General features: G+C 38.8%; 1 long non-coding RNA gene across 1 annotated transcript in view; it reads right to left on the bottom strand.

Annotated features, from left to right (window-relative positions):
* Positions 1-6,334: 6,334 nt before the first annotated feature.
* The window catches only part of LOC126335238 (uncharacterized), a 29,779-nt gene continuing 11,966 nt past the window's right edge, over positions 6,335-24,147 (bottom strand). Inside the window, exons 2-3 of the long non-coding RNA XR_007564832.1 lie at positions 19,452-19,509; positions 6,335-6,572 (exon numbers count right to left, since the gene is read on the bottom strand). This is a non-coding gene — a long non-coding RNA (uncharacterized LOC126335238). The remainder of the gene's footprint in view (positions 6,573-19,451; positions 19,510-24,147) is intronic.

Here is a 24,147-nt window from a genome sequence, read left to right as displayed (position 1 = left end):
CTTAAGGGCAAAACAACCTTAATTTAAAAATCTGCTAGAAAACATACAAATACAAACAACAAGAACAAATAAGAAAAGGCAGTACACCCAACTGCAATCAGAAGTTTCCAAGGATCAGCCTGGAATTCAAACACTAACCCTTGGTTAGGTGAGACAGGCAGTCGGCCCAACCATTCTTGATCCAACGACAACCCAATCGACAGACAGTCAACAGACCCACTGACAAGATAACTTCCACTTCACGTGACCAGCACACAACAGGGAGTTCAATGGAACAATGTAAGAACTATTGGCACCCACAACCAATTACACATTGAGCTGTCAAACTAGAGACTGTGCTGGACAACGACAACACGATGAGGAAACTATGATGCCTGAATTTACGCCACTGGCCAGGGCAGGTAACTGGAACAATAACGGCCACAAAGGAAAGATTCTGCTGGTGCACTTAAATTCAAAATAACCAAGTACAGTTAAACTTCACTGGAGGGTAGCTAAAATTTGCCAAGTTGTTGCTCGCAGGAATGTCTCAACAGCTGACAAATGACACAATGTCAATAGTCAGACTTGCTGGTAGATTAAGTCAAAACTAAACTTTCATGTCCAGGATTGGTGAGCCAGAGACCTCATAGCAATGGGAACATCACCACACACTACGACCACACTTACACGCTGCCAGCGGCCATAACCAGACTATGCTCCATGGAGATTGGCGCACTGCTTCATGCCAACCAACCAACTTCCCAGCCCCGGAAATGGTGAAAGGATGAAATATACATTGGCTGATGAGGCGACCAGTGGAATAACCAACTGACGGTTGTCCCGCTCCACTCTCCCTCCATCAGGTAGTAACACCAGTAAATGGAACAAGAAAACGAGGCTGCAGTACAGTAATAAAAGATGATAAACAATAAATGGCATGAACACGAGCCATGCATGGCTCAGCGGGTAAGCTATGAAGGTTGCCCAGAAACTAACGCACCAATTTTTTTTCCTTAGCGGAAAATAATGCTACAAATGCAAAATTGTTACGTATGTATTATGTGAAGTCTCCTGAGTGTGCGCAAAAAGTTTCTTTCACTTTTGACAGAAAGCTTAGCTGCAGGACAGTTTCAAAATTGTGTCTGTAGGTGAAGCACATTACAAGCAATGTGCTGCCATTGAATTTGTCACTGCAGAGAAAGAAACTGTGCGGAATATTCACAAACACTTGTGCAAAATCTATGGAGAATATGCTGTCAACAGATGTACAATTCCTTGCAGGGTATGGAGGGTGAGGTCATCAGCAGGCAGTTTGGCAGAGCTCCACAATTTACGGTGGTCGGGGAGACCATCCACGGCAGTCATACCAGACAACCTTGACCTAGCTCCTCAAACTTCCACTTCTTTTCAGCCATTGAAGGATGGTATTCGTGGAAGACATTTTGAGTACAATGTGGAGGTGATTCATACAGTGAAGCAATGGCTCTGCCACCAGGACAAGGATTGGTTCTGACAGCGTATACATGCCCTTGCTTCACACTGGAGGAAGGCAATAGAACGGGATGGAGATTACATGGAAAAATAAGGTGTGTAGATAAAACACCATTCTTTTGTGTGTGTAATTCTCATTATGTTCAATAAAGCATTGTTGAAGAAAAAAATATGGTGCTTTGCTTTCTGGGCAACCCTTGTACTATGTACAGCTTTGTGAACACATTATTGTAGCCAAGACAGACAGAAAGCTCCCACCCAGCACAGTGGTACAAGTTTATATTTCAGCTAGATCTGCAGATGATGAAGAGATTGAAGAAATGTATGATGACATAAAAGAAGTTAGTCAGATAGTTAAGGGAGATGAAAATTTAGTAGTGATTTGTGACTGGAATTCAATAGTAGGAAAATTTGTTGGTGAATATGGACAGGGGGAAAGGAATGAAAGAGGAAGTCACCTGGTAGAATTTTGCACAGAGTACAATTTAATTATCACTAACACCTGGTTTAAGAACCATGAATGAAGGTTGTAAATGCAGAAGAGTCCTGGTGATACTGGAAGTTTTCAGATTGCTTATATAATGGTAGGACAGAGATTTTCGAATGAGATGTTAAACCTTCAGTCATTTCCTGGTGGAGGTGTGGACTCTGACCTCGATTTATTGGTTGTGAACTGTAGTTGAAAACTGAAAAAATTGCAAAAAAGATAGGAAATTAAGGAGATTGGACCCAGATAAGTTGAAAGAACCAGAGGTTGCTGAGAGTATCAGAAGGAGCTTGGGCAACAATTGACAAGAACAGGGGAAAGGAATCCTGTAGAAGAGAAATGGGTAGCTTTCAGACATGAAATAGTGAAGGTAATAGAGGAATCAAATAGATAAAAAAAGCAAGGCTAAGGAGAAATCCTTTGATAAGACAGGTGATTTTTAATTTAACTGTTGAAAGGAGAAATATAAAATGCAGTTAATGAAGCAGGTGAAGGGTAATACAAGAGTCTCAAAAATGAGATTGACAGGAAGTGTCCTACAAGTTGTTCACAGCTAACGGTTTAGGTATCAGTCTCACAAACACAATTTGAAATGAACGATAATGATCTGCTTGTGCCATAAGTAGACATTAATGGCCACACACTAAATGAAGCACATTGTATCGTTTGGGAATATATATCATGACTTGTTCCATATCCCAGCTACTAATTGAATTATGAAGTAAAAGCAAAAACAATAAAAATACTTATTTATTTGTTTATTATTCATAAAATACATAAGTAGCTGGAAACAAAAAGTATTATTAGTGACAAAAATACAGGATTTTCTTAGAGGTATATATTTTCTTTCAAATTCCAAAAAGTAATCTTATGTTGCTGCTATTTAACATAAAAATAACAAAGGTATATATATTTTGTGTTCTTTATACATGTATTTCTACCAAGAAAAATTGGTAGAAAGTTAAAAACAGACAAACAAGCTGTGAGATTTGTGTTGTAGAATGAAACTATATATGAGTGGTATAGAGCACCACTAATAAATATGTTAGTGAATCTTGTTTATCATAAAAATAACATACATGTATCGGATTTACATGTTTCTTGTTATTCCTGTGTAACACACAACTACATTATCAGCACAACAGTAACATATATGATTCATCCACACAACTGAGATTCATTATCTATGGATTGGATTAAGGCAATTATACACCATCTACAACAGAACTTACTCTAGATTGAGGCAGCTAAGGCAGGCCACCACAAATATGTCCAGAATGAATAAATATATTGAGATGCTACTTTTTTTTCAAGTTATAGCAGGCAATACAGTGTATTTCCCAATATTCACAAGCAATTTTTATTGACATAACATGCATGGGACATGATCAAACAGTATCAAGATAACAAATGACTTTGTATACTATGGAACTTAACATCTGAGGTCATCAATCATCTAGAACTTTGAACTAATTTAACCTAACTAACCAAAGGACATCACACACATCCATGCCCAAGGCAGGATTCGAACCTGTGACCCTACCAGTTGCACAGTTCCAGACTGAAGTGCCTAGAACCACTCAGCCACAGTGGCTGGCCATCAAGGTAACAGCACCATGGGCCTGTCTCACCATCAGGGGAAGAGGTTCCATGGACATGATCAAGCAGTATCAAGGTAACAGCACCATGGACCTTTCTCACCATCAGGGGAAGAGGTTCCATGAGTTTCTGCCCTATTACACCAAATGTAAGCAAGGACAGAACTCAGTGTATGGTTTTTATGTGTATTATCATGGCTACCATACCATGTGCTCAAAATTTTGACCTTGAGCATTGCTGCACACTATAAAGTGATTCTGGCGAAACAGCACTGCACATCGAATTTCATCTAGACTCAATATGTTGAAAGGCATTTCATTTCTTTGGGAGTCATCAGCATTTCGTAATAGACTTCTTGTCTTAAATCTCACCACAGATAAAGGTGTAGAAGTGTTAAGTTAGGTGAGTCCGTAGGCCATTTTGCATTTCCTGAACAAGTGCTCCAATGGTCTCCAAATGTCCACTTAAAGAGGGCCTGTCAACATATGTGTGGAATGAGAGGGATATCCATCATGTTGGTACCACACTGACTGCCTTATGTTCAGTGGGGTGTCTCCCAATAAATGCAGCAGCAGTATATCTTAGGAACACACATTACTTGAATGTATTTAGAATTCCATCAACAACACAGAGACTAGTGTTGTGGGTTTTGGAAAACATGCACCAAATATTGAAAGACCAGAGCATTCATTGAGTCAGATGATTAGTGCATATTGTGAAGGCAGACTTGTGTATGGTTGGTAAATGATGCTTCTTCATTAAACAAAGTTTTGCTTAGATATGCCACCTCACTTTGCACTTTTTGTATATGACATTCAGAGGTCTGTAATCAAATTTAGATACTGACTGCCATGAAGCTGTAGATGTGGTGAAATTTGAAGAAGATGAAATATGACAGAATGAAGTGTTTGCAGAACTCTCATTTGATTGATACCTCTCATACTTCCAAACTACAAGTTAGTGACATTTACATAGTGTGTTATCCTTTAAAATGTTAGTTTAATATCTTTCATCAGTTGCTCTTCTTTTCCATTGGCGTATTTTATTCTCCACACTTCAAGTTTCTGGAACTTTATTTATAACATTTACAAAGACAGAGTCTGACTGCTTGGCACAATCTGGAGACTCTTCAGTGTACAACTGCACCACATCTCTAGCAGTTTCACAACATTCATCATAAACAATGCTCAATGCACAATGTGAATGTCTCAATAGATTTACAAGCAAGTTGTCTGATTGTTACAACAGCAGAACACAGACTGGTGAGCTTTATTTACTCAGGTAAACACAAGAACCATATGTGAGTTTTGTGTTTGCTCACAGTCAGTATAACAGGGCAGATGTTGATGGAACCTCTTCTCCTGGTGGTGATACAGTGGTTTGCAGTGCTGTTATTTTGATAATATTTGATCAAGTCCCATACATGGTGTCATTGAAGTTCTCTTAGAAGCTTCTTTTAAGTGTCACAGAAAAAAAGTATATGCTTCCATCAGAACAGATCAACATCAATGTCATAATTTGGAGACTATAAGTGATGAATACTACTTGTAAATATCAGGAAATTTGCCTTATTGTCCACTACAACTAGGCACAACCTGCACTCACACAAAAGTCATACTTGCTCAGTTTTACAGCAAAGCATGCTTTGGTAAATGTATCAGATAAGGCAGGATCAAGTATGTGCAAACATATTTTTCCTCAAAGAGAATGGAATTAAAATTATAGAGGTACCTGTAATAAATTATTAAGACAGAAAGTCAGAAATCCTCATTAATAACAACACTAATTAGGTGATGCAAGTTGTGATGGCAAAGTGAGAAACTTTACTTAATATGTAGAAAACTTTTTAGAGAAATAAAAATAGAAGGTACAGCCAGATGCATTACAATTTACAAACTGAGTGGTATGGTAAAACAACGTTTATAAGCTTTTTCCAATCCATGATGGTGTACTGCAGCAACCACTGGTAACAATATCTGTTTTTTTCATGTTTATAGACATTGATAGTACAAACTCTTACTTGTTTAATAAATAATGAGAATGAAAAAGAATCTGTTTATAAAAATTATTATCCAGCATAAAGAAGAGAATTAACTGGTATTACCAATGAAGATTTCTAATTTAGGACAAGTGCTATAAGAACTTCGATAAGGTACATGAGGGCAACTCTTAGTTCACTTCCTTAGATTATTGCCCAGTATCACATGATCATTCATTCAAAATTGCTTATCTTACATGAAAGGTATATTAGAAATATGCACATGTAACTGATAACAAGGTCAACAGAAATGGAGCAACTGCTGACACTGGATGAATAACGAAGAAAATGCTGGGTTATTAGAGTGACAGAGAAACACAGCTAAAAATGAATTGAAGTCAACTCTACATACGTACAAAATATTTTGACTGCATCTTTCACTCATTCACTTTTATGTGTGTAAAAGTTATTCACACTTGTAATCTATGCCTTGTACATGAAATTCATAAATAACTAGGAAGGAAAACAGTGATGACCGCATGCAAAAATAGTTACAGTCAGACTAGATACGTAATTTCTCAGTGTTGTCAGTTCATTCTTTCCAACCAATCAGAAACAAAAGCTCAATCAAGTGGATTGGAAGAGCTGTGATGAGGTTTGACAACAGAAGTCTATGATGTATTATATGGAGTTTGAATTAGATTTCTGTTATTCTGTGCATTATTCCTATTACATATAGCTGCTCAATGGCAACTTATTATTTGTTTAAGGTACTGTAAATTTCTGTTGTTCTTGATATTTATATCCTACTGACACAATGTTTGAAAGAATAAATTTCATTGTCCATCTGAACATCAGAAAATGTGTTCATTATCTGCTGAGCCTTCAGGCAGCAGAATTACCACTGATGATTTTTCTTGTTCACTTCCTAGCACCCATGCTGGCATAGTATTGAAGTGTTTTTTATGGGCCTGCTCCTAAGATGTAACAGTTGCAGCACTTCCGGTCATACATAAATCTCAGCATTTGAGACACCTGTAAGATAAGTAAATTTTAATAATGAATTTGAGCTGGTAATGTAGCAGATCAAGCAATTAAACAATTAGAGAACACTTTAAATTTGTGAGAGAGCACATTAATTAGATTTTATACAAAAAAATTGAAGTTTATTGCTGCTATGGCTTGAAAGTCAATACCTGTATATCAGACTATAATGACTATTTGAAACTAGATATTGAAACATAGCAAAATTGAACTTTTAGCAAAGTATGCTGTTGGGAAAAGTGGTCATGTCTGTTGGGCCATGGGCATGATGTCGAAGAGCACCGAGAGTTTCTGTAAACTATTGTTGATTTGAACATGTTACAGTCAATGTGTAAAGAATATGAAGACAATTGATAAGTATCAGACAACGAAAATATAACACCAATGCATGTTACAGTGTAAATAATTAATATTCTACAAAGCTCCCAATCAGGAGATTAACTGAGTAAAAAGTTCATGTAAAAAAATTCCCCTTATTAATTAAAACACAATGAATAATATTAGTTCTGGTTGTGAATGTTATATATGAACTACACTAAAGAGACCTATCAAATCACATAGTTACTAATTGAAACTCAGAGAGACCAAATCACACTAGTTAAACAGCTATGAGCATACTCAGTACCAAACAATGATTAATATGATAGTATATGATAAATAATAACTATAGCCCACATGTTTATAATGTAAATCACTATTATGGGATACTGTTCCTGACGAAGTACTAAAGGTTTTTGAATAGGATGCATTTTAGTATGGTTCTTATAACATCAAAAAAAGCTGATTAGAAAGTACAGTTGTCTCATATGGCACACTGTCGTTATCTGTCTGATTATTAAGTTATTTGATACACTGAATGTATACATGTCATCTGAAAGCACATTTTAATAATTAATGGATCTCAGTGAACACTGAAATAATCATCCACTGTCTTTATCAGCACCACAGTGCACACACACACATCACATGATCATAAATCATATCTTACAATAGAATAATAGAATATCTTTGAATACAATTTTTAAAATATTTACCTGTGATTTGAATAATAAGATTGGAATGTTCAAGAGGGAGCTGGTCTTAGGTGCACAAGGAGAGTTGCTAGAAGCCCCCTGGATGGTTCTGGCCAGGATTTTGGATGTAAGAGAAATGTTGAAGCTGCCCCAGACCACGAAATAAATTTCCAGCCAGGAGATATAAATTCCCTCTTTTCAAATTATATCTTGATAACAATTTAGTGAAATTGCCACAAAGAACTTAGTAATTTATTTTCATGTTCCATGGATCATTTTCACAATAAATATTAATAGTATGGACTGAGTCATTTTACATTTACACTGCAAATTAATTTTGTAAATATGGAAACATGCTGAACATTTTAAGTTGTTTTATTTTTATTTATTTATTTTCAATTTTTATTGCTTATAAATTCTTACCAAACATCTTTTACACATTACAGTAACAGCAATTCTTCTATAGAATAAAAGGAACTGTCAAGGAGAAACTTCTTCAGTTTGTTTTCACATTTTACTTTGCTGTTTGTCAGACATTTTATATCACTTTGTAATTTATCAAAAATTTTTCTTGTGGCAATGTGCACCCCTTTTGTGCTAAAGACAACATTAATGTGGAGAATGAAAGTAATTTTTTTCTTCAGGTATTGCTGTTATGCACATCATAATTCCTTTTCAAATTCAGTGGATTATTTACAACAAACATCATGAGGGAATAAACACACTGTGACGCAATAGTCGGGACACCCTACACCTTAAACAGATATCTACAAATGTATCAGCTTACTGTTTTGTCTCTCTCCAAGATTTGCAACGATTCTGAGTGCAAATAAGGCTGAACTATGTTGTTTCAGGCGTTTTCCAAAAGTGCTTTTTCCAGTCTAAATTCACACCAGTGTGCGCACCTAACAATTTTTACTTTCCTCCTTGACTATCATGAGTTACACTTATTGGTGCAGTACCCCTAGATATGCAGAAATGAATAGGTTCTGTTTTTGTTTTAAAATGGAGGATGAGACCAATTGCAGGAAACCAGTCAATGGTATGTTTAAGAAGCTTGTTTACCATTTCTTCTGATTCTGCATGTATGCTTGGATTGAGTACAATACTAGAGACATCTGCAAAAGGAACTAATTCTGCTTGTTGTAAAACAGATGGAAAATAATTTAAATAGATGAGGAATGGTAGTAGATATAAGACTGAGGCTTGGGAAACTTAGTTTTCTACATCTTTCACTCTTGATCTGTCTATTTTTGCCTTCACACTCCCACATATATCAGAAACAATGCACTTAGGTTTTTGCTCTTATTAACTCATGTATGATGTTCTGGCAGTAATCTCTGTCTTGTATATTACCATATCTTCCACCTTTCAGCTCTCAGGTTTTCAGATCTCATGCATTATAGTCCCCAACAATCAGTCTTACCTTCTCATTCCATCCAGCAAGTCTCTCCTGACCTGGGGTTCTGGGTGACGTTTCCAAATTCTACCCATTTCCTATACCTCACAAGTCCTCTTCCTTCACTCCTTCTCCTTACCTTTCAGCCCTTCTGTCAGAAGAAGAAGCCAAAGCTTGCATATCTATACCTTATTCACATGTGTTTCTGCCATTTGGTGAGTTCATTTTTTTAACTGTCCAAGTGCATTATATGAGAATATTGTGATTCACACAGTCGAATGCCTTAGAAAGGCTACAGGAAATTCAAATTGGCACTATTTTGTTGATTAATTCTTGTAATATTTGCCGATTGAACTTGTAAATGGCATTCTCAGGAGAGCAACTATTCTGAAATCAAAACTGTGATTTGCAGAGGATATCACAATTGATCAAGTGAGATGCTATTCTATAATTTATCACCCTCCCAAAAAATTTGAAAATGATGTCAGTAGTGAAATAATTAAGTAGTTATTGACATCTGTTCTAACACCTTTCTTAAAGAGGGGTTCAATAAGGGCATATTTCAGTCTCTCTGGAAAGATGCGTTGAGTTAGTGATGCATTACAAATTTGAGACATGCGAACAAATCTTTAGTCCTCTACTGGGAACACCATCAAATCCAGATGAGCTTTAATTTTTAGAGGATACATGATTTTCTTAGTTGTTTTTTCAGCATACTGCTGTGATTTTTCTCTTGTACCATTTGTCCTTATACTTTCTGCTATATATAAGAAATGATTATTAAAAGTATTTTGTATCTGTGACTCATCATTTATAGCCTTTCCATTCAGCTCAATAGTGATGTTATCCTGTTCTGTTGCTGGTTGCCCTGTTTCTCATTTCACTATATTCTATATAGCCTTGCATCTGTTGTTGGAATCATTGATTTGTGACATTTTAAAGATGTTCCTTGATTTTTAGTAAGTTTTCTTAGTAACTTTGAGACGTTTTTGCAGTGTGCAACTACTACAGGATGTCTTCTTGTTTTCACCAATAGATATACATCTCATTTCTTTCACAAGATACTTTACTCCCTCTAGTGACCCATGGTGTCATACATGAGTGTTTAATGCCCTCCCTGATTAGCTTATGTAGAAACCTATTTTCAAATAATAATATGAATTTGCCATGGGGTAGATTAAATTTTATGTTGAAATTTGGTTAATTATAAATGTTATTCCAGGTTATCTCTTTAAACAATGGTTGAAAATATTTGTCCTGGAGTAATTAATTATTCTGATTTCCACTGAGGAGTATCTATATTGTAAGGCAATGTCTTATTTGTCCTCACTGACTTTGCTTTGGTATCAGCGAGATCATTTTTTAGTGGGTTAACAATTATTTTCTTACTTTGAGTGTCACCAAAGACAATATCATCAGTTAGGGTTCTTCTGTCTTTATTCACCTATATTGGAAAGTTAATTACTGAGATCAGATTGTAGAATTCAAATAAGATATCCACATCATTTTTTTAAAAATCAAAATCCCTTAGTAAATCTACACTGGTGTCACCACAGACTATTAATGCTTGCTAACTGACAGTATAGCAAGGAATGGAGACTCCTCATAAACAGTTCAAAATTTTCCAGTGGGGATCTATATACAGTTGCAATTAAAAGTGATCTATTTTTCAGTATTAATTCACAAGCACACACCTCTGCTTGCTGATGACACAAAATCTACTTGTGTCAATGTTTTTGAAGTTGTCTTCTGCATTAATATAAATAACTTGCAATGGACAAATAACAATGCCAACCGGTGGCAAACATTTGTTTAACACATTTAGCTAGGTTTTGACACTTCTAAGGATGTCTGCATCAGAATGAAAATTTAAAAGCTGTGAAGTTACTTTGCAAGAAGGCAATAATCAAAATTTGGGGCAGACATGCTCAAGTAAAAAATTAAAAATTAAAAACATTACAGCCTTTGATGTGTACACCTATATTTTATGGAAGTAGCTGCTTCTGCAGTATATATATATATATATATATATATATATATATATATATATATATATATATATATATATATATATAAGCCCCCCATGAATCATGGACCTTGCCGTTGGTGGGGAGGCTTGCGTGCCTCAGCGATACAGATGGCCGTACCGTAGGTGCAACCACAACGGATGGGTATCTGTTGAGAGGCCAGACAAACATGTGGTTCCTGAAGAGGGGCAGCAGCCTTTTCAGTAGTTGCAGGGGCAACAGTCTGGATGATTGACTGATCTGGCCTTGCAACATTAACCAAAATGGCCTTGCTGTGCTGGTACTGCGAAAACTGGCGTTCTACGGATCGGAGCGTGGAATGTCAGATCCCTTAATCGGGCAGGTAGGTTAGAAAATTTAAAAAAGGAAATGGATAGGTTAAAGTTAGATATAGTGGGGATTAGTGAAGTTCGGTGGCAGGAGGAACAAGACTTCTGGTCAGGTGACTACAGGGTTATAAACACAAAATCAAATAGGGGTAATGCAGGAGTAGGTTTAATAATGAATAGGAAAATAGGAGTGCGGGTAAGCTACTACAAACAGCATAGTGAACGCATTATTGTGGTCAAGATAGATACGAAGCCCACACCTACTACAGTAGTACAAGTTTATATGCCAACTAGCTCTGCAGATGATGAAGAAATTGTTCAGATAGTGAAGGGAGACGAAAATTTAATAGTAATGGGTGACTGGAATTCGAGTGTAGGAAAAGGGAGAGAAGGAAACATAGTAGGTGAATATGGATTGGGGCTAAGAAATGAAAGAGGAAGCCGCCTAGTAGAATTTTGCACAGAGCACAACTTAATCATAGCTAACACTTGGTTTAAGAATCATGAAAGAAGGTTGTATACGTGGAAGAACCCTGGAGATACTAAAAGGTATCAAATAGATTACATAATGGTACGACAGAGATTTAGGAACCAGGTTTTAAGTTGTAAGACATTTCCAGGTGCAGATGTGGACTCTGACCACAATCTATTGGTTATGACCTGTAGATTAAAGCTGAAGAAACTGCAAAAATGTGGGAAATTAAGGAGATGGGACCTGGATAAACTGAAAGAACCAGAGGTTGTACAGAGTTTCAGGGAAAGCATAAGGGGACAATTGACAGGAATAGGGGAAAGAAATACAGTAGAAGAAGAATGGGTAGCTCTGAGGGATGAAGTAGTGAAGGCAGCAGAGGATAAAGTAGGTAAAAAGACGAGGGCTGCTAGAAATCCTTGGGTAACAGAAGAAATATTGAATTTAATTGATGAAAGGAGAAAATATAAAAATGCAGTAAATGAAGCAGGCAAAAAGGAATATAGACGTCTCAAAAATGAGATCAACAGGAAGTGCAAAATGGCTAAACAGGGATGGCTAGAAGACAAATGTAAGGATGTAGAAGCTTATCTCACTAGGGGTAAGATAGATACTGCCTACAGGAAAATTAAAGAGAACTTTTGAGAGAAGAGAACCACGTGTATGAATATCAAGAGCTCAGATGGCAACCCAGTTCTAAGCAAAGAAGGGAAGGCAGAAAGGTGGAAGGAGTATATAGAAGGTTTATACAAGGGTGATGTACTTGAGGACAATATTATGGAAATGGAAGAGGATGTAGATCAAGACGAAATGGGAGATAAGATACTGCGTGAAGAGTTTGACAGAGCACTGAAAGACCTGAGTCAAAACAAGGCCCCCGGAGTAGACAACATTCCATTAGAACTACTGACGGCCTTGGGAGAGCCAGTCATGACAAAACTCTTCCAGCTGGTGAGCAAGATGTATGAGACAGGCGAAATACCCTCAGACTTCAAGAAGAATATAATAATTCCAATCCCAAAGAAAGCAGGTGCTGACAGATGTGAAAATTACCGAACTATCAGTTTAATAAGTCACAGCTGCAAAATACTAACGTGAATTTTTTACAGACGAATGGAAAAACTGGTAGATGTGGACCTCGGGGAGGATCAGTTTGGATTCCGTCGAAATGTTGGAACACGTGAGGCAATACTGACCTTACGACTTATCTTAGAAGAAAGATTAAGAAAAGGCAAACCTACGTTTCTAGCATTTGTAGACTTAGAGAAAGCTTTTGACAATATTGACTGGAATACTCTTTTTCAAATTGTAAAGGTTGCAGGGGTAAAATACGGGGAGCGAAAGGCTATTTACAATTTGTACAGAAACCAGATGGCCATCATAAAAGTCGAGGGGCATGAAAGGGAAGCAGTGGTTGGGAAAGGAGTGAGACAGGATTGTAGCCTCTCCCCGATGTTATTCAATCTGTATATTGAGCAAGCAGTAAAGGAAACAAAAGAAAAATTCGGAGTAGGTATTAAAATTCATGGAGACGAAGTAAAAACTTTGAGGTTCGCCGATGACATTGTAATTCTGTCAGAGACGGCAAAGGACTTGGAAGAGCAGTTGAACGGAATGGACAGTGTCTTGAAAGGAGGATATAAGATGAACATCAACAAAAGCAAAACGAGGATAATGGAATGTAGTCAAATTAAATCAGGTGATGGTGAGGGAATTAGATTAGGAAATGAGACACTTAAAGTAGTAAAGGAGTTTTGCTATTTAGGAAGTAAAATAACTGATGATGGTCGAAGTAGAGAGGATATAAAATGTAGACTGGCAATGGCAAGGAAATCGTTTCTGAAGAAGAGAAATTTGTTAACATCGAATATAGATTTATGTATCAGGAAGTCGTTTCTGAAAGTATTTGTTTGGAGTGTAGCCATGTATGGAAGTGAAACATGGATGATAACTAGTTTGGACAAGAAGAGAATAGAAGCTTTCGAAATGTGGTGCTACAGAAGAATACTGAAGATAAGGTGGATAGATCACGTAACTAATGAGGAGGTATTGAATAGGATTGGGGAGAAGGGAAGTTTGTGGCACAACTTGACTAGAAGAAGGGATAGGTTGGTAGGACATGTTTTGAGGCATCAAGGGATCACAAATTTAGCGTTGGAGGGCAGCGTGGAGGGTAAAAATCGTAGAGGGAGACCGAGACATGAGTACACTAAGCAGATTCAGAAGGATGTAGGTTGCAGTAGGTACTGGGAGATGAAGCAGCTTGCACAGGATAGAGTAGCATGGAGAGCTGCATCAAACCAGTCTCAGGACTGAAGACAACAACAACAACAACATATATAAGCTGAGTCACATAAGACATAACACCCCCATTATTCAGGGGGCCATCACACGTATCGACAAGCAGTGATTGGCGAATCATAGCCAACTATGGGACACATACTTTGGTACATGCACATTAATCACAACTTTTATATTGACCGAGATAATGAGGGAAGTAAATGTTTTTTAAATGAGTTGCTATACTTTTTTTACCATCATTTGAACACTCAGGAAAAGACTCATAAAGTGGGTTAACACATATTGCTCTTGTAATTCAAACTTTGCTTAAAAGACGCTGGGAAATATTGTATGATTGAAGGTTGAGGTGATCAGAAGCGGCTGCAGACTGTAAACATGCCTCACTCAACCCGCAGGCCGAGTAGCCGTGCTCTATGCAGAATGAACAATACACCATAGGCACAAGGGTGGCAACTCATGTTTTGTATTTAACTGTGGCACATGCTAGTGAATTGCTTATCAAAAGGGGATTATGAGAACAATGCCGAAAATATGAACATTTCCAGGCTGAAATGAATAGTTATTGTGTGAACACAGCAATCACTTTGTCACATAGTTCGTCATTTAAGCTTTGCCCGCTTCCTGCTTACATGTCACACCTGACGCACAGTAAGCCATTGATAATGTTATTGATGGATGCATAATGGGAAACTCTTCACCAGGTGATGCCTGAGTATGTCTGCTGTGAAACTACTGTTTCCAAGATAGTATTGGACATTATAATTAGAGAGAATACACGTTTGATAAGATAATCATCTTATTCACATTCATTTGCTGAGCACCTACCACCAAACAATATGACAGAAGGACAACCTACATGGTATACACATTGTTCACACATGCTACATTTATACTTCTAAGATATTACTGGTCATTTACACATATTGTTTTATAATGCATTGGTACCTACTGATAACCTTCACAATTCATAGTGTTCTTAACAAAACATGGCATTGTACTTTACTTTGACTGCAAGACACATCTGTAATCGATGCTGAAGAGACTGGGTAACAGATGAAAGGTCAGTGGATGAAATGGCAGAGCAACCTGTGATGATTTGGTGGCGCATGTCATCTGGTGTTGTTGGGGCTTCACTGTATACTGCATTTTTCAGTGTTCCCCACAAAAAGAAATCAAGTGGAGTCAAATCAGGGGACTTGGTAGGCCATTGTACTGCAGCATTCCATCCCACCCAGGGGTCAGGAAATGTCTCATTCAATATTTGACTTGCAACACGTGAGGAGTGAGCTGGGCAGACGTCGTGTTGGGACCACATACACAGATGCTCATTGAGTTGTATATCCCCTAGCAGAATGGATAGACTGTTTCTAAGAAATTCTCCATACTTATTTCCATTTAATACTCCTCTAATGAAATAAGGTCCTACAATGTAATATCCTACAATGCTGCATCACACGTTGACACGCCATGGCCTTTGGTCCTGTCCTGACACAGCCAATGTGGGTTCTCAGCTGCCTAGTAGTGCATGTTACATAAATTTAAACCATTCCCATGATTATCGATAGTTGCTTCATCAGTGAAGAGCACACGTTTGAAGAATATATTATCATCTCGCAGGCGTCGCAGAAATAAACGATAAAATTCCATACAATGTTCGAAATCGCATCCTTCGATTGTCTGATGGAGTGAAAGGTGATGTGGGTGGAACTAATGCCGGTGAAGATTGTGCATGACACTCATATGACTGACCCCACACTCCATAGCAATACGTCTCATGCCACTGCATGACACTCATCTGACTGACCCCACACTCCATAGCAATACGTCTCATGCCACAATGAGGATCGGTAAACGTCATGGCCAGAAGAGCCTCTATATGGTCTCTGTTGGTCGCAGTCTTCTTCATCCTCCTTTGTCTGCTGTTAAAGCTGCCTGTTCACACTTGTGTAGTAATCATTCTTGCAATGGCCTGGTGAGTAGAACACCAACGATCAGGATACGTATCTCTGTACTACCGTACAGGTTTGACATCATTTCTATGACATTCACCATACAGAAGTAACATGACTAACTTCTCCTGCTTTGCGTATATATAAGGACGTAATGTTCCAACAGCAACCATGTCTGGATACGAGACGCATGTCATACTGGTTGAACGTCGCATGACCTACTAGTTTTATGACTTGGCCTGCCTTCCGGATCATGCAAGATGTGTTTACAGTCAGCAGCTGCTTGTGACTGCCTTGACGTTCAGTCGTACAATATTTCCCAGCATGTTTTAAGCAATGTTTGAATCACAATAGCAACATACGATACATCACTATACACGTCTTTTCCAGAGCATCCAAACAATGGTAAAAAAAAGTATAGCATCTAATTTAAAAAACATATACTTGCCTCATTATCTCGGTCAACATATACATTGTGATTATTGTGCACATACCATTCTATGTGCCCCATGGTTGGCTATGATTTGCTGATCACCACTTGTCGATATGTGCAATCGCCCCCAGAATAAAGGGGGTGTTACATCTTACGCGACTCACCCTGTATATATATACAGGGTGTTACAAAAAGGTACGGCCGAACTTTCAGGAAAGATTCCTCACACACAAAGAAAGAAAATATGTTATGTGGACATGTGTCCGGAAACGCTTACTTTCCATGTTAGAGATCATTTTATTACTTCTCTTCAAATCACATTAATCATGGAATGGAAACACACAGCAACAGAACGTACCAGCATGACTTCAAACACTTTGTTATAGGAAATGTTCAAAATGTCCTCCGTTAGGGAGGATACATGAATCCACCCTCCATCACATGGAATCCCTGATGCTCTCATGCAGCCCTGGAGAATGGTGTATTGTGTCACTTCCGTCCAAAATACGAGTACGAAGAGTCTCTACATTTGGTACCGGCGTTGTGTAGACAAGAGCTTTCAAATGCCCCCATAAATGAAAGTCAAGAGGGTTGAGGTCAGGAGAGTGTGGAGTCCATGGAATTGGTACACCTCTACCAATCTATTGGTCACCAAATCTGTTGCTGAGAAGCGTACGAACACTTCAACTGAAATGTCCAGGAGCTCCATCGTGCAAGAACCACATGCTGTTTTGTACTTGTGAAGGCACATGTTCTAGCAGCACAGGTAGAGTATCACGTATAAAATCATGATAACGTGCTCCATTGAGTGTATGTGGAAGAACATGGGGCCCAATCAAGAGATCACCAACAATGCCTGCACAAACATTCACAGAAAATCTGTGTTGATGACGTGATTGCATAATTGCATGCGGATTGTCATCAGCCCATACATGTTGATTGTAAACATTTACAATTTGATCACGTTGGAATGAAGCCTCATCCCTAAAGAGAACATTTGCACTGAAATGGGGATTGACATATTGTTGGATGAACTATTCGCAGAAATGTACCCGTGGAGGCCAATCAGCTGCTGATAGTGCCTGCACACGCTGTACATGGTACGGATACAACTGGTTCTCCCGTAGCACTCTCCATGGTCAACATTACCTTGTACAGCAGCAACTTCTCTGATGCTGACATTAGGTTTATCGTCAACAGCACAAAGAAATGCCTTGTCCATTGCAGGTGTCCTCGTCATTCTAGTTCTTCCCGAGTCACGAGTCATAGGCTGGAATGTTCCATGCTCCCTAAGATGCCAATCAATTGCTTCAAATGTCTTCCTGTCGGGACACCTTCATTCTGGAAATCTGACTCAATACAAATGTACCACGCCACGGCTATTTCCCCGTGCAAATCCATACATCAAATGGGCATCTGCCAACTCTGCATTTTTAATCATTGCACTGACTGCAAAACCAGGTTCGTGATGAACACTAACCTGTTGATGCTACGTACTGATGTGCTTGATACTAGTACTGTAGAGCAATGAGTCACAGGTCAACACAAGCACCGAAATCAACATTACGTTCCTTCAATTCTGCCAACTGCTGCTGACACAGGGAGTCTATAAAAGCATCCAGGGACCAAGTTAGATCCATGTTTAACACTTACCTTCATCAAAATTTTTTCACAGTCTCAATAAGGATTCATCTCACTAGGTATTATTGTATTTTTTTATTGCTATAAACACACTTTTAGATTTCATTGCTGTTGACATGCAGTTTCAGCCAGCTATTTGTTCTTCGTATTGTGTGGGTATTTTTTACTATTTATAAATGAGACTAGTTCTGGCACCTTTCCATAGATGCTCTTGCTATTAGCTGATAGAGTATTAACATATTGTCTCTCCAATCTTTTATGATGAATGCTATTCTGTGCGCACTCAGAATGTGTCTTATCAGGTGTGTAGAGGGATTTCTCTATCCTAAGAAATCCACATGTGCCTGCTGCACATACGCCGGTATCCTGGAAGCTGCTTCCTGCAAGTAGTGCACACACCTGACCTAGGGGGCTATACACTTCTTCACCCAACCCCAGAGCTCAAGAAATCCACATCCACAATGATCAAGGAATTGTCTGATCCTCTGTTTTAAGCCACCCTATTACCTCCAAACCAGAGGACCACGGTCATTTGTGGGAGTGACGCTGCACAATGTTAGCTCTGTTTTCACTCTGTGAGCGTGACCTGCTGTCTTCACAAACTCAGCCTGCTACCTGTAGGAAATAAGGATGGCCTGTGAACCCAGGCAGCAGACATTAGTTGTGCTGACATGAGCAATGATTTGCAGCCGAGTGCACCCAGTGCGCTCAGTCACTGCCGGCAGAGCCTGCTCCACATCTCAGACTAGAACCTCCTGGCAAGCAGACAGAGTGGACACTAGCCTTTTCCAACCTGCTCTGGCTATAACATTGCCCATCCCATGGGCCCCTGCAGAGCACACAGATCAGAGCAAACTGTCTTTGCTGTGTGCATGCCATGAAGTGTATAACATTTTATGTCTTGTGTCGTGTACTACTATACTTAACTTGGTAGTGTACTTAATTGTACAGCACTGTTTACCTCATGTTGGGTACTACAACAGAAGTTTGCAAGATCAAATACTGGCAAATAACACCCATACAAAATCATCACTACAGCTGCACACAGTGTCATCACAGTTTTATTCAAGATAAGAAAGAAACTAAAAAAGGAAACAAAGGAACAAAAATGGAGTTGAAGGAACAGATAAAGTGTTAACTAGACTTAGAGAAAGACAGTTTAACAATCACAAACAGCATATATCTAAATTTATATCAACATCTTAGGAAGACATTTGGTAACTGCTTCAGACACACAATTTAAGACATTTGAACTAATTGTTCAGGTTGTTGATCTAAAATGAAGAGTATGATACGTATCACATACCTTTCCCTGATGAAATGGAAATAGTGTCCTCTGGATCCTTTTCCCTCCAGTTTAACTCCTGTAAAATACATGTGACTTAAATGAACAGTTAGCAAATGTATATTCTAAATGCACTGACACTTGTGAAACTGACAGCACTCAAAATTTATGGGATTATATAAATAATATTATTTACACAAATTATTCATGGTGTAAAGTTCACCACATTTATTTTGAGTTCAACTCAAAATATTTTACTAGGAAGATTAGCTCTAGTTAAACCTGAGATGATTAGAAAGAGGATACTTTTACATTTGTCCTGCGAAGCTCAGTGTTGTTTCATGGTTCTTGGTGGTCACAATTGATAGGTTAATAGTGGAACAATCAAGTTCTTCACACTTTCCCCCAGAGATGAGGGAGGAGCAGTGTATAACATCCATAGAATAACTATTAGGCAATCTTAACCAAATGGGCTGGGAAACATTGTGAGATGGATGCTAACATTATCAGTACAAAAGTAAGGATATTTTACTCAATTTTGATAATTTATTCTAAAATAGGTATTGATCATTACTTAGCAGATGGGATTAAAGGAACTGCAAATCAAGAAAAATGCTCACAGTCCATATGTGTACCCATGCGTCACAGAGCCTACGTATACATCTGTCTGCACAAGCACCAACATAGTTGTCTCACAATGTCCTTCCTAGTTCCTGATTAACTGAGGCCATTAGAAGGCCACAGACAAGAGGCCATAAACGTTTTGTGTCTGGCTGCTGCCAACATTAGTGATCTAAAATACAGTACCTATGTTACTGTAGCCCTTACGAAGTGATTGCCTTGCTGTACTGTGCCAACCCAGTAAACACACGTGAAGTGCCAGAACTTTGTCAGGAAAGTGCAACTTGTTCCTGCCTGCACTACCACTGTCCCTGTAGCTGCCAATGTGTTGGGATCCAGCAGGTGGAGCTTGCTTCGTCCTCCTCTCCCCACACCTTCCCAAAATCTCAGTCAGGACACTGTGAACAAATTATAAGTGTGTAGCAGAGATACATAACACTTCTGTCCTACCTATTTAGTTTGTCTATGGTGTATAAGAATAATATCTGTCCATGTACAGCCAACTGTCTCTCTATGTGATGTGTGCATAAAAGGGGATAATATATTTGTTGGTTAATCCTGGAATACATAGTCTCATAATTTTAAGAGTGGACTTGTGTCTTTCATCTGGGCAACATTGGCAACATTTTGAGGCTTATTACATGTGTTTACTAATTAACTGTAACTTAGTTTATGATGTGTCACAAAAGAAAAATGAGAGCATTGACTATGGATCTAGAGTTCTGTCAAAAACCCCTATATACATGTATACATTCCCATCCACCCAGGGCCTAACAAAATTTCCTTTAACCTCATCCTTCATATCAAACCTTGAGTCTCTATGGAAACTTCACTTCAGGCATTGGAATGATGAAAGCCATACATTATTTTTGTATCTCCTCCATAATGTTGCCATTCACTGACTTATCTGTATTATTTATTAATGATGATCATGTGATTCATCTTCCTGCCAATGCCTGGAGGAATGTTTCTGTGGAACTTTATTTTATTTCTCTCTACAGTCTTTTGTGATTGGTAGCCATGTGCCTCCTTTTTTACTAAATCCTGGGGTAGTATCCTAAAAGAAATGGAAACAAATACTTACCCTTGGCGGCCAAACTTCCCCGAATGGGGGACTCCCAGGTCACAATGCCATACTCTCATTTCCATGGCAGCAAAGCTGCTAGCCAGTGGAGGTTTCCTTTCCTCTTCCTTTGGGAGGCCAGGGGTATGTCTTTTAGTTTTCCTTTCAAACTTAGTTGGCAGTATTACATCTTAACAGAAGAACAGAACTTTCACACTGTTCTTAAAATTGTGCCATTTGATTGGTCCTGTGGCCTGCTGGGTAGAATCTCCTCTAAGTCTTCTCTGTTCAGAAAGAAGAGGGCAATAGATACTCATGTTTTTTCCAACCCTAATTGGATTAACATCTCATGCTTCATGGTGGGTGTGGGCAACTGGTCAGTTTGCCACATTCTTCATAGGGTACTGATGCTGAGGGTTGTGACTGATTTAGGGAGAAAAAGATTGTGAGTGAAGAGTCTGCTGAGAGGAGCTTGTGAGTATTGGTGCTCCACTGAAATGTGGAGATGTAGCTCTAGGTTGACTTGGATTTTATGAGTTATGATCTGTTTAAATCTGTGGCACCTTCAGGCAAAGGGAATGATTATATTTATATTACAATAACTTTTTGCACGTGAAATTTGTTACATTGAGTAAAGCTTAGTGTCAAAATTTCCATTTATTAGAGGTGCTTGTATCTGTTTGTGTAGATGCTCCATGTGGTCATCATTAGCCGTGTACCCATCTTTCCCATTTAAAATCAATAAATTTAATTTGGTGTGTGTAGCATTAATTCATTTTATCTTAATCATGATGGTGAGTAAGTATAGTATTTCTCACCATGTGCAGAGTAGCATGCGGTCTTCAGCCAATGTTATTTAGTTGGCAGCCATTTTGCCATGAAATGAAACCTTGCAAAGTTTTACTGTCTGTGGTAGTCACAGTTTCCCACTCTTATGCTTCACTGTTGATCTGGCAGCCCGAAGGTAGTGTATGATACAGAAACCTATCCTTAAATAGATCATAAACCTTATGTTTCAGTGAGGCTTACCATAGCTGATCGTCATACAAATTCACTTAATTCCCCCATGTCATATATAACTATGGGACTGTAGGTATTACAGCTTGACAATGAATAGTGCTGATAATGTCCTATTCAGTGCTAAACATTGTCACTAAATAACTGGATTCTTGAATGCTAAATCTCTAGACCATTAAGATTATTCAGAATTCCATTTCTTTACACACTGTGGTGATTAAAGTCATAGGGTACCTCCTAATACAGGGTGGCCGAGCAGTTCTAGATGCTACAGTCTGGAACTGCGCGACCGCTACGGTCGCAGGTTCGAATCCTGCCTCGGGCATGGATGTGTTTGATGTCCTTATGTTATTTAGTTTTAAGTAGTTCTAAATTCTAGGGGACTAATGACCTCAGAAGTTAAGTCTCATAGTGCTCAGGGACATTTTCTTTTAAACAGGTCGCTACCGCAAACAGTTGTTAAGTTCACCTATATTTCTTTGGCTTTGAAGACTAACGTATCAAAGGCGTATGTCATACGTCCACTATTGATCTGTGCATTTATTTCAAGCAGTGCTGACTGTCCTTTAGCACTGAAACTCTACGCAGAGGCCACTGCTCTCGGTCATTAACTGAAGGCTGTCGGCCACAGTGTTTTCCATGGTGAGTGGTAATGCCCGAAATTTGGTATTCTCGGCACACTCTTGCCTTTGTCGGTCTCGGAACACTAAAATCCCTAACGGTTTGCGGAATGGAATGTCCCATGCGTCTTGCTCCAACTACCATTCCGCATTCAAAGTCTGTTAACTCCTGTCTCCCGGCCACAATCACGTTGGAAACCTTTTCACTTGAATCACCTGAGTACAAATCACGTCTCCGTCAATTCACTGCCGTTTATTGCCTTCTGTACGCATACTACTGCCCTCTGTGTTCGTGCATATCGCTATCCCGTGACTTTTGTCACCACTGTGTATACCAAACATGTTTAAAAATTGTCTTGCTAAGAATGCTAGCTGAAGTAACTTCGTTACTACGTGGTCATTCCGGATAGATTATTTTGTTTGGTTTAGTCTATTAAAATCATAGGGCATAAATGTTTCACAATAATTTCAGAATCCAGTACTACCCTGCATGCATAGTGAAAGAGCAATCATAAAATTTTATGTGTACAGACTGAAGCTGCTGCGAATATTTGTACCCAGGTCACGAATCGAACCCGGGGCTCCTGCTTAGTAGGTAGGTTCGTTAGGCACTAAGACGCCTTGGCACGGCGATTCACATAACTGTATGGATTACCCTGGCATGCCTCTCTCCTCGATCCAGGTTACCACTGCTGCCCCAGTCTACTTTAAACTCCCCCTTACACATGAACAGAAATGCGGAGGCCCTCCATGTTCTGGAATAAAACCTCAGCATCGAACGTAAATGGGGCATCCAGCACGAAACCCAGAAACAGGTACTTACACAAACGAAATGACACAGTTTCAGAGACTTTACAGGTCTCATACAGATATGATTTTATGTACGGACTGAGGTGGTGAGTGAAAATTTGTACCAGGGCTGGGAATCGAACCTGGGTCTTCCACTTACTACGCAGGCTTGAGGCTTGTTATCCACTAAGACGCCTTCGTGCACTGGTGGAGGAGCAAGACATGCGAGGGTAAACCGTGCAACTGTGTGAACCTCTGTGCCAGGGTGGTTTAGTGGCTAACACAAGTGCCTAGTAAGCAAGAGATCCACGTTAGAGCCTTGGTACAAAATTTCACTCGCCACTTCAGTCTATATACATAAAATCATATCTGTATGAGACCAGTAAATTGTCTGAAACTACGTCATTTCATTCGTAACTATAAAATGGAGGATCACGTTACATTTTTGGTCCCAGATAGCCAGAGTAAATACCTTAAAGTAGAAAGTCAAGATCCTCATTTCATGCGGTTGGCTCGCAACGTAGTGTAGTACCCTGTGCTTAATCCCAGAGTTAAGTATTGCTGTGCTTAATCCGAAATTTGACTTCAGAATTACAGTGCATGCGCA

The sequence above is a fragment of the Schistocerca gregaria genome, chromosome 2, assembly GCF_023897955.1.
Source record: "Schistocerca gregaria isolate iqSchGreg1 chromosome 2, iqSchGreg1.2, whole genome shotgun sequence".
In the NCBI taxonomy this organism is placed as follows: Eukaryota; Metazoa; Arthropoda; class Insecta; order Orthoptera; family Acrididae; genus Schistocerca; species Schistocerca gregaria.
The sequence above is the reverse complement of the archived record's forward strand: the minus strand, read 5'-3'. Positions and strand labels throughout refer to the sequence as shown.